This window comes from Pangasianodon hypophthalmus, chromosome 9 (genome assembly GCF_027358585.1).
Source record: "Pangasianodon hypophthalmus isolate fPanHyp1 chromosome 9, fPanHyp1.pri, whole genome shotgun sequence".
In the NCBI taxonomy this organism is placed as follows: Eukaryota; Metazoa; Chordata; class Actinopteri; order Siluriformes; family Pangasiidae; genus Pangasianodon; species Pangasianodon hypophthalmus.
In genome coordinates this window covers 2129517-2142471 of record NC_069718.1, presented here as the reverse complement: position 1 = coordinate 2142471, position 12955 = coordinate 2129517, and the positions used below count along the sequence as shown (strand labels likewise).

The window sequence follows — 12955 nt, the reverse complement described above, 5'->3', positions numbered from 1 at the left end:
TCCCAGACCTTGAGCCTGTTCCAATCTCTATTCCTGAAAATGAACAAAACAAAAGAGATTGTTGTTGACTTCAGGAGAACATGGAGCGACCACTCTCTGCTGAACATCGATGGCTTCTCTGTGGAGATCATCAAGAGCACCAATGCCTTGGTGTTCACCTGGCGGAGAACCTCACCTGGTCCCTCAACACCAGCTACATAGCCTAGAAAGACCAGCAGGGTCTCTACTTCCTGCAAAGCCTGAAAAAAGCCCATCTCCCACCCTCCATCCTCACCACATTCTACAGAGGGACTATCGAGAGCATCCTGAGCAGCTGCATTACTGCTTGGTTTGGAAATTGCACAGTCTCGGATCGCAAGACCCTGCAGAGGATAGTGAGGACAGCTGAGAAGATCATCGGGGTCTCTCTTCCCTCCATCAGAGACATTTAGACCACATCCACAAAGACACCAGCATTGTGGACGACCCCACACACCCCTCACACAAACTCTTCACCCTCCTGCTGTCTGGTCAAAGGTACCAAAGCATTCGGGCCTCACAGCCAGACTGCGCAACAGTTTCTTCCCCCAAGCCATTAGACTCCTCAATACTCAGAGACTGGACTGACAACACACACACACACACACACACACACACACACACACAATCAACTGAACACCATTTCACTCCCTTTGCAATTTTTGCACATTTCTTTCTTAAATCACTGCTAAAATTCTGTAATCAAAATACTGTATTGACCACCTGCACTTTTTGCTGGTAACTAGCATGTTATGTTTACATTTACAGCATTTATTATTATAATATTGTAATATCTTTTTGCAGTTTATTCCAAACTAGAACTGTATACTGGTTGGCATGAACTGGCCTTTACTGTGCCTACTTCCTGTTTTAGTAATTATTGTACTGTCTTGCACTGTTTGCACACTTGCACTTTTTGTAGTCCTGTGTAGGTCTGTTTTTTGTAGTTCTATGTATTTCTTCATAGTCTTATGTAGCTCTGGGTTGTTTTATGCAGCACCATGGTCCTGGAGGAACTTTGTCTCATTTCATTGTGTACTTTACCAGCAGTATATGGTTGAAATGACAGTAAAGCCCCTTGACTTAACTTGTCTCAGTCCCAGACCTTGATCCTTTTCCAATCTCTGTCTCAGTCCCAGACCTTGACCCAGTCCCAATCACTGTCTCAGACCCAAACACTGATCTAGTCTTAATTCCTGTCTCAGCCCCAGACCTTGATCCAATCCAAAGCCCTGTCTCAGTCTCAAAGACTGATCCAGTCCCAGTTCATATCTTAGTCCCAGGCCCTGATCCAGTCCTACTCCCTACCCAGTACCAAACCCTGATCTGGTCCCAATCCCTGTCTCAATCCCAGGCCCTCATCCACTACCATTTATCCATTACTGATCCATTATCTCAGTCCCAGTCCCTGTCTCAGACTCATGTCTTGATCCTTCTTCTGTCTTGGACCCATTCATGGATCATTCATTTCCAGACATGGATCCCTCATCAGTGTTAGTCTTGGTTACTGATCCAGTGGCTTTCCGGAGCTCAGACCAAGTGACTAATGTAATACCAACCTGTGTGTATATATACCTCTATGTTTGTCTTGTGATTTGTAAAGTTTTCTATGTGTGTGCACAATTCTAAACTATGTTTAGTCCCTCTCCTATATCTTTGGTCCCTCGTTCATGTTACTTTCCTTGTAAATCCTGTCAGAAGTGTTTTCTGTATTTGTCTTTGGCCTGTCTGTTTCAGATAAATCTTTTGATTCACTCTTTTTGATTCAGTCTTCTTCCCCTTTAACAAATCCATTCATCTCAGGAGAAATGATGGATGCCTGGCTGCATGTGTTACTGACAGCTGTATGTAATCACACAGAAAGTCTCCCCACACACACACACACACACACACTTTTTCCTTTCCCCAAACAACGTTTATTTCTCTAATGTTTTCTCTAATGTTTCCTCCCACCTGCACTCCTCCGTCTTCGTCATTTTCGGGATTTCGGGATTCCTCTGCTTGCTGTTTTCTCAATGGTTATCATTCACATGTTCCTCCAACTCACAATGGCTGCTGATGTCATGGGCAAAGCTGACCTAGAAAAACCCACATGCAACATTTGCATACTGCTTATCTAATGGGCCTCATCTCATTCAGGCTAAAGATGGTGGCTTTCAAACTCTGTGTTTGTGCAGGGTTTCATGGGTGTATGACTTTATAGATGATATCTCATTACATTTATGGCATTTGGCAGACGCCCTTATCCAGAGCGACTTACAATTATCTTATTATTTACACAACTGAGCAGTTGAGGGTTAAGGGTTAGCAGTGGCAGCAGTCATTATGTCTCACTGTGTCAGTGGCAAGCAACAGTCAGAACATAAATCTGATTAGACTGGGCACCAGATTTGTCATTTTGCTGTAAATATGCAATATATAAAAAAGCCAGAGAATTAGTGCCAGGGTGAATAACATTAAAATATATATATATATATATTTTAAATGTAGTTACCATCCCTGTTGCAAACAAGACAAAAATAAAATACAAGATTTTCCCTTTCTTGCTATCTAAACCAAAACAGGCATAATTCCCAAAAGAAATGGCACCCTTGCATATTCCAGGCAGCTATAAAGGGCACAGTTATCTGCTATTTACAGTGTGCAACTGACATGTCTAAGAGTTATATGTAGAAAGCAGATGATAAAATGTATACACATGTCAATTATAAGCTATCATAGAGCTTATATAAGGTACATCATTCACAAAGCTAGATCAAAGCTGGAGTACTCAAAGTTCAAGAGTTGGCATGTGGCGGAAAATCAAGTACAAAAGCTAGCGTCACACTGTGTGATAAAAAGTTTAAAGAGGAGTATGAAGCAAAGAATCAACAAAGAAGCTAGCATAAAGCTGGGATTATACAAAAGTGGGCTTCAGCTGTTAACAGGACTGACATGCTGGGCTTAAACGTCCCTCAGACATGACGTGGAAATATCATATCATGATTCTCAGACATTTCTAAAATACACAATATTTATCAGGATATATAGGTTTTGCTCACAAACTGCAAATCAGTACTGTTGCATATTTAATTATATTGTATTATTATTAATATCTACAAAAAATAATTTCATTTTTATTTCTTATATCAATATAATTTTTATTTCTAAAAAAAATTAACCATGAAAAAGGAAGAATCTATTTTTAAAAAGGAATATTTTACCATTTTTAAACCCCACCACCACCCCCTCTTCAGAAGACCTTAAAGTCTTTGTTAAGCATCGGATTCTATGTTTACATTTACATGTACAAAATTATTAAATATGGTTTCATTCTCAGGGGAAAAAGAAAGCATTGATGCAGTTTTAAAGATTAAGGGCAGTGAGCTAGACACACACACACACACAAACACAGAAAGTCAAAAATACATTCAGGGAGGTAACAACAGCATTTCAGACATGAATTCCCAAAATTCTGGTGTTAGAATGGAAAAACTAAAAAACGTGTGAAATGCACTGGTTGAAAACAACCTTGCACAGTGATCAGACAAATTAATTGTGGTTTATTTGCCCCACTGTCATTCTCAAGCCACTAGCAATGCCTGAATGAAAAGGCAAAGCGTTCTTGCAGTAAAACTGCTGATTTAGGAACATGTTTCGACTGAAGTGTTATGATGACTATGACGACATTGGCAGTTAAAAGGTCGTTTCACTTTGAGTGACTCATACAAGCCTCGGTTTAATCATAAGACTGAGGAAGGGATTTATAAAGAGCAGACTGGGCAAAACATTACTTTCTCGCAGTTTGACTGCTGATTTAGGACGGGTTTCTGACTTTAATGACATGATGACTACGATGGCATTGGTGATGAAGAGGTGATTTGACTTGGAGTAACAATTACAGGTCCTGGTATGATCATAAGATACTCAGGAAGGGATTTATAAAGGTAGACTGGGCTTTACTTGTGTTGCATATTTTGGTAATCGTGTGTGTTGGGATGATGGTGCAGAGTGATGAGTCTCAGTACAGTGCTGATGTTTTTCTCTTCATCGAGAAGACTCTCCTTTATTTTCCACTCTTTTATTACGAGAGCAAGACCATCTGGCCTTTCAGAAACGCACGAAAGAAGAAAAAACATCTATGTCTTGTAAAGTCAGGCGTTTTCATTCGTTTCTCTCGTTCATAGTCTTCTCTCTCTCTCTCTCTCTCTCTCTCTCTCTCTCACTCTCTCTCTCTCTCTCTGAGGAGTGATAGCCCACGTTTCTTGATGTTCTTCCAGTCCCCGTTTTGCCTCACGAAAATGGACAAACCAGAGTCTTTCCTCTCTTTCTCCACAGTGTGTCCTGTTCGTATGGATGACCATAGCAGATCTTCTGCAGCTTTGAGAACCTCAATGATTAGTTCTACGATATATCACAAAATTGTCCTTTTCTCTCTCCGGCAGGATTTGAGGTCTTGAGATTTCATCTGTCTCATTCAGAAGGTGTCATAAGGACAATAATCTTCTAATGGACAAGTTTGAAGGCACCATCACACCAGTCCTTCTCTCTGAAGGCTATTAGGATTGCTATTGAAATTTTATGCATTACCAATTAGAATATAATCTGATTTCTGTCAGAGATCAGATATAATCAGATTTCAATGGGGTTCCTATTGTATTTTTCCAGGATATCCATTGGAATATAATCAGATTATTATTATGTTCATATATACATAATCACATTTACATATGGTTCCTAAATAATCACATTTCTATGAGATTTATATTGTATTTTTATTGGGTATCCACTGGAATATAATTAGATTTCCATAGCTTTCCTAAATAATTAGATTTCTATGGGGTTCCTGTATAATCAGATTTCTACTGGGATCCTATTGGATTTTTATGGGTTACCCCATGAAATATAATCAGATTTCTATTTGGCTCTTGTATAATCAGATTTATATTATAATCAGATTTCTATATGGTTCCTATATAATCTGATTTCTATATTGTTTCCATATAATCAGATTTCTATAGCGTTCCTAAATAATCAGATTTCTATTTGGCTCCTGTATAATCAGATTTCTATATGGTTCCTATATAATCAGATTTCTATATGGTACTCATATAATCAGATTTCTATATTGTTTTCATGTAATCAGATTTCCATAGCGTTCCTAAATAATCAGATTTCTATATGGTTCCTATATAATGAGACTTCTATACAGTCCCAACTTAATCAAATTTATGTGGGGTTTCTGTTAGAGCTTTACATGTTACCCCTACATATATATATATATATATATAAGACTGGTATACTCTATAATATACTCCATTATAAATATTCACTTGAGGGATGAGACGCTAGCTTGTGAGAGAAGAAGACGGATTCATTTCTTTTTGTCTAAAATGAAACTGTGGAAACACATGGCAACCCAACTGCTACAGCAGTTAGCAACGTGACCAAACCAAACACAACAGCAGCCAAACACAGTGTGTAAGAAAACACAGCAGATGGTTGTTACATTGCAAACGCCCCTGTCGAGTGTTTCGCCTGTTTGCTCAGGAAAACTCCAGAGCTGTAATTCAGCGGGCATTTATAGAGAGTGTGATTTACTGACCTCCATAACACAGTCGGTGCTTGGGGGACGTGATGTAACGCAATGGATACACTTTACTATCACTGCTTATACCCCCGAGAATGACGTCATTACAGGGTGTGTGTGTGAGGCTACAGAAATATGGATACACTGAAATAGGCTACAGCATTGGAATGTCTTGGAATGCTAATGATGCTAATAATTGGGCTAATCATGCTCCAGAATCGTTTATGAAGATATCATTTTGGTTTTAGTTTTTTGGTTATTTCAGTCCAACTGCTAACAGTAATCAAAACAAAAACAAAACATTAAACTGTGTTAGCATCCAACTACAATGCTACAAGGCTAAGGCTAATAAGCAAGCACTAATTGTTTCCAATGAGCAGGGCCTAGCATAGCATTTATAATGCTAAAAACTGGTGCAGTGGGTTAATACTTCCTTTCATTATATTGAGTTACAATAACAAATAGAACCAATGGCTGAAATTTTCCACTGGAGAGAGTGACTAGCACAAGGGTGTAACATGTTAGCCGTTAGCCACGAGCAATCCTCTCGGCTAAGCTTCCTGACCACTGAAACCACCAGCTGTCATTTTTGTCATCTACTGCTTTGCATTTAGAAGTAAATTTAGTGTTTAATAAAAAGTGGTGACTTATTTGAAGCATGAAAAAAGCATTACTCATGATGAAGGCTTTGTAGAACACACACACACACACACACACACTCCGGAAAATTAGAAAGCTCTTTGCATCGTTTCAAATTTCATTCTCATTACAGTGCCTTTAAAAGATTCAATCACTGGACCAAAGTCTTCTGGTGGCTAGCACACAGTTATGCAGTTACACACACACACACACACACACACTGAAGCAGGAGTTCTGGGCAGGTTCTAGACTGTCAAGATTTGTGTCTTCTATAATTGGTTTCCTATCAACTCATATCAAAACTGTACAAAAAAAATCTGAGTAGGCCACGCCCACACGTGACAAAGCTAGAGTGACATCAGTGACTTGTAGCTTGCTAGTATGAATGCAGAATTAGCATTGAAACTCTTGTAGGCCTATAGATACAGAAGATATAAGAAGTTTACACACCCCTGTTAAAATTCCAGGTGTTTGTGATGTAAAAAAACTAAAACCAAGATAAATCATGGTTCGTATAGTAACCATGTGATATAGCAACCAACAGAAGTCAAGTGAAAACAAATAGAAACTTTTCAGAAAAAAAGAAGAAAAAACATAGAACACAGACGGGATCTCATTGTCAAAATTTATCCATCATGAGACGGGTACAAATGAATTTCCCAATCATTTGTTCCATGGAACACCGTGAAGGCCATCATCAAGTGGAGAAAATGGAGCACCACAGTGACATCACCACGTACAGGGCGTCCCTCCAAAATAGATGAAAGCTCAAGAAGAAAACATACCAGCGAAGCTGCCAAGAGACCAAGAGCAAAATTTAAAAAGCTCACAGAAGTACTGATTACTCTCTGCATATGACAACAATCTCTCGTATTCTTCGCATGTCTGGGCTCTGGGGTAGAGCGGCTAGATGGAAGCCCTACATCCAAGCTCACCTAAATAACCTCATGTTACACCATGTGACAAATTGTGGTCTGATGAGACCAAGGTAGTGCCCAATTTTTGGGCATAATTCTAAAAGACATGAAAACAAGACAGCTTATCATCCAAAGAACACCATACCCACAGTGAAGCATGGTGGTGGCAGCATCATGCTATTGGGCTGCTTCACTTCAGCTGGTACTAGGGCAATAATCAAGATAGAGGGAATCATGGAAAACTCCAAATACCAATCTATTTTGGCACAAAACCTGCAAGACTCTGTTAGACAGCTGAAGATAAATAATTTCACCTTCCAACGAGCCAAAGCACAAATCCAAGTCAACAAAGAGACGGCTTCAGAAGAAGAAGATCAGCGTTTTGGAATAGTCCAGTCAGAGCCCAGATCTAAATCCTACCAAAAACCTGTGGAATGATTTGAAGAGGGCTGGAGATCTCCTCACAGTGTGATAGATCTGGAGCATTTTCGTAAGGAAGAGTGGAATAAAATTATCAAATGATGTGCTAAGTTGGTAGACTCTTACCCAAAAACACTGAGTGCTAAACTACAAACCAAAAGTGCTTTAGCGAAGTGTTAGTTTAGGGGTGTGCATACTTACGCAACCAGGTTATTGTACGTTTTTTTCTTTCTCTTTTTCCCTTAAATGGTTCTATTTGTTATTCACATTAAAGGTGGAAAAAGATCTGACATGATTTATCTTGGTTTGATTTTTAATCATGAAATCTTATCCTTTTAACAGGAGTGTGTAGACTTTTTATATCCACAGTACATATCCAGATGCACAACACACACAGAAATCCTAAACCAAGTGACCAGCATTCTTCTGAGCCTCGTAAACAGCATGACGTCACTCTGTGGGAGTTTAGTATGCACAAATACACAAATACACAAATGACACAAATGACACAAATGACACAAATACACACTGCTGAGTTTTAACAGGTCATGTCCTACTAATTATATTATATTATATTATATTATATTATATTATATTATATTATATGCAAAAAGATGAATAATCACCTCAGCGAGTGAGCTGGTGAAAACTAGGAATCTACTGAATGATTTGCCTCTGAAGGGAAAGTTGACAGCTTCCCTTCTGGATCAATACTGACAGTATGGATTTATTATATATGGAAATTACAGGATGGCTGCAGAAACCATTCGAGATCACCATCGCCTGCTAATACACTGACTTAAACTCTTCACAGAACACACACACATGCAGTGATAATGTGTGAGCTGAACTTCTGTCCAAAGTGTGTTCAATCGATCAGACTGTGTGTGTGTGTGTGTGTGTGTGTGTGTGTGTGTGAGAGGGAGAGAGAGAGAGAGAGAGAAATGGGAAGAGGGCTGATATTTTATGAAATGTGTGGTTTTATAAACGTTCTGTAGCTAACTAGCCTGACACCAGTGAAAGGCAACGGAAGGAGTCTCCAGTGTCAGTGCTTTGTAACAGTCAGAGGTAAAGCTGTAACTTTAAGTTTTCCGACTTCTTTGCGGTTTCTCGGTAACATGACAAGCTGTGTTTTTTTTTTATTTTTTATTTTTTCATTAACTTAAAATGAGAGAAAAAAGAGAGGCTGGTGAGGGAACGATTGTTTATAGCTGCTATAACATAAGTGAGAACAGGAACTAACTTGACTATTTATGTTAAATGTAACTAGAAACAGATAAAAGCATGACATATTGTTCTTTAATAAATTAAAATAAAAGTAATCACTGGCAAATTGGTATAAGAGGCATAAAACACTTGGAGTTGTGCCGTTATAGGAAAATAATCAACTTCAGGGTATTTACAGTAACTCTGCTTCATCACACACACACACACACACACACACTCAGTCTTTATTACTTATGTAATAATGGAAGAAATCTGTGCATGTGAGTCAAAATACAGTCTGAAATTTCATTATATTTGTTTTGACAAAACTCCAGGTCTAGAGCTTTGTATGCTTTATAGTCATTACGTTTAATAGCAATTCTACTGGTCCTTCCAAAGAAAGCACTCGGTTTTGCCTCGTCGCTGCTCAGCAGAAATAACGTAAACTTTCTGGCTCAAAATCGATATCAGAAAATGAGGTAAAAAAATCGCTGTGATATAAAAATATGAAAATGGTGATTAAGGACCGCACAGAAAGACACTGATATATAATACATATAATACACACAGCAGAAAGGCAAACAAGACCAAGGGGAAAATAAGAAAACAAAAAGCGTCCAAAATGCTGTGCTTTAAAGAGCCGGTTCCTGACACTCAATAGCAGCTCTGGGCCCTGATTGGCTGGAGGTAATGTGGAAGGAAGTGGGGATGATAAAGATGATTGACAGCTCCACCTCCTCCTCCTCTCCCAGACCACTGATAGCAGGTGAAAGAGCTAAAAAAAAAAAAAGAGAGAGAAAAACTAAACACATGGACAGATTTAAGAAATCAGAGTCATATCCATCACACAGCTGGATCGCCGTGACAACCAGAAAATCAGTAGGGCCTTTGGGATTCTGGGATATGTTTCATATAAAGTCCTACTAAACAATCTGCCAGAAGCATTAGCTAATGATGCTTAATGATCTTGCATAATTATTCACTGAGCTAAAAGTGCACCCCAAATCTTCACCATCTTCTACAGATGTGCAGTGGAGAGAAGATTGACCAGCTGCTTCACAGTCTGGTGTGGCAACTCCACTGTGTCTGACCACCAGGATCTGCAGTATCACTTACACTAAGCCCTCAGCATCACTGAGTTCCCCACACACCCCCTCTACTTCTCTCTCTCTCACACACACACACACACACACACACACACACACACACACACACACACTGGCCTTTACCCATCACTCCCACTGTCCCGGAATGGTTAAAATACCCTAATACAGCAATACTGTTACTACTTGGCCAAGATTGTGCAGTATATATACAGTATATAAACAGTATCTCTCATTATTTACCAGGACTGAAACATGCCCTGCCATGTCTGACTCTAAAATTATGCCTTGTACAGCGGATGCTCTATGTAAACACAATTAAAAACATGTGTAATCATTGATATATCAAAGCAGCAACATACACCATACACATTTATACACACAGCATATTCAATCACACATTCACATCCATACAACACGTATACTAATGTCATCACTTCAGTTAAAATTACAGTGTTCCAAAGCCTGCCAGCCTACAAAGCCACCCTAGTTATTGCACAGTCCCTCAGTTATTGCACAGTCTCATAATTATTGCACAGTCCCACAGTTACTGTACAGTCCCTCAGTTATTGCACAGTTCCATAATTATTGCACAGTCCCACAGTTATTGCACAGTTCCATAATTATTGCACAGTCCCACAGTTACTGCACAGTCCCATAATTATTGCACAGTTCCACAGTTATTGCACAGTTCCATAATTATTGCACAGTTCCACAGTTATTGCACAGTCCCATAATTATTGCACAGTCCCATAATTATTGCACAGTCCCACAGTTACTGCACAGTCCCACAGTTACTGCACAGTCCCACAGTTATTGCACAGTCCCATAATTATTGCACAGTTCCACAGTTATTGCACAGTTCCATAATTATTGCACAGTTCCACAGTTATTGCACAGTCCCATAATTATTGCACAGTCCCACAGTTACTGCACAGTCCCACAGTTATTGCACAGTCCCATAATTATTGCACAGTTCCACAGTTATTGCACAGTTCCATAATTATTGCACAGTTCCACAGTTATTGCACAGTCCCACAGTTACTGCACAGTCCCATAATTATTGCACAGTCCCACAGTTATTGCACAGTCCCACAGTTACTGCACAGTTCCATAATTATTGCACAGTCCCATAATTATTGCACAGTTCCATAATTATTGCACAGTTCCACAGTTACTGCACAGTTCCACAGTTACTGCACAGTCTCATAATTATTGCACAGTCTCATAATTATTGCACAGTCCCATAATTATTGCACAGTCCCACAGTTACTGCACAGTCCTATAATTATTGCACAGTCCCACAGTTATTGCACAGTCCTGCAGTTACTGCACAGTCCCACAGTTACTGCAGTTATTGTACAGTCCCACAGTTACTGCACAGTCCTATAATTATTGCACAGTCCCACAGTTATTGCACAGTTCCACAGTTATTGCACAGTCCCACAATTACTGCACAGTCCCATAATTATTGCACAGTCCCACAGTTACTGCACAGTTCCATAATTATTGCACAGTCCCACAGTTATTGCACAGTCCTGCAGTTACTGCACAGTCCCACAGTTACTGCAGTTATTGTACAGTCCCACAGTTACTGCACAGTCCTATAATTGTTGCACAGTCCTGCAGTTATTGCACAGCCTCATAATTAGTTCTATCTCCCACAGTTATTGTTGCACATCTCCATACAATAACACAGTCGAAAAGAACTGCACAGTTCCCTAGACCCTGCTATTTAAAATCTTTATTGAAGGAGGCACAAACCATTTTTATAATGATTTAATTTATAACTTGGCACTCTAGATCTTCTGCCAGAGTGCAGCAGCTGGTACTCGGGGTGAAGGACGTGGGATGGGTCTGCCACTGTGACATTAACTCGCTGTCATCACTTAAACATATTTACCTTTCACTTTTTAATATATATATATGTGTGTGTGTGTGTGTGTGTATATATATATATATATATATATATTTATATTTATACATATCATCAGTCTCAAGCAGTGCATCTTGGATTTGGACCTGAGACTATCATGGTGCATTGTGGGATTTCCTCAGTGGCTAGGAGGTGAACTGGGTGTGAATTTGGACATCACATGAAAGTGCATAATTTTAGTCTAATCAAAGACTCGTGTGAAAGAGTGTGTTCACAGAGACGATGAGGACAAAGAGTTCAGATATTCATTGATTTCACTCATTCACTCAAAACATGAAAAAATATCCAACGCCCAGTGGGGACCTGTAAAACCACACAGAGTTACATCACAGAGAGAGAGAGAGAGAGAGAGAGAGAGAGAGAGAGACAGGGGGAGGACAAATTCTTCAAGTATGAGAAAACTTTACAGCTTCCCTCCTCTCTCTCTCTCTCTCTCTCTCTCTCTCATTCCCTTCTTCCCTCCTCTCACTCTTCTCAGTCAGTCCATCAGTACTCTCTGAGACTGGACAGAGGAAGAGAGAGAGGTGACGGAGTGACAGACTGAGAGCATCCCTCTCTTCTCAGGTAAGTCTGAAAATCATATTCTAAAAGCTGTATGTCGTTACCATAGCAACCTGTGACCTGTGACCTGTGAGGTGATTATATATTGAGCATTAATAAATAAAGGAGTGATGTGAAGACAGAAGAGAGTGGTTTTGGTGAGTCCTGCACCTGAGTACTGAAATGTTTTAATCAGCTGCGACCGGATCAGGATCTTTACTCTCACTACATCTGTGTTCGTTTGTTCCTTTATTCCTTTATTCGTTTATTCGTTTATTTGTTTTATGCTTTTAACTGAATTTTCTACACTGCATTAAAGCTTAAAAATAAAGTTCTGCCAATACTGAGATCTCTACAGAGTCCTCTTCACTCCAGATGCAGCTGATCAGTGAAGTCGTGCTCGGGGTCTGAACCTTACATTTTACTTTTTGGTTTTTAATTCGTAAAAGGCTAACATAGCTAACGAGTAAGTAACTATCAGCGTTAAACAGAGTTATACAAACTGCATGTCATAAATCACAAACTGCCAAAGACGTGAGAAAATTAATTAATAAATTCATAAGTAAATAAATTAACAAATAAGTCAATTGGCTCTATTGATCTATGT

The 12955-nt window shown here is 39.3% G+C and overlaps 1 protein-coding gene across 3 annotated transcripts in view; it reads left to right on the top strand.

Moving 5' to 3' along the window:
- Positions 1-12251: 12251 nt before the first annotated feature.
- LOC113524928 (tenascin) overlaps positions 12252-12955 on the top strand; it is a 46308-nt gene continuing 45604 nt past the window's right edge. Inside the window, exon 1 of one of the 3 annotated variants that reach the window (XM_053236948.1) lies at positions 12252-12372. The gene's annotated coding sequence lies outside the window, so the exon portion shown is untranslated. The remainder of the gene's footprint in view (positions 12373-12955) is intronic. The other 2 variants (XM_053236946.1, XM_053236947.1) reach the window with 2 other exon arrangements.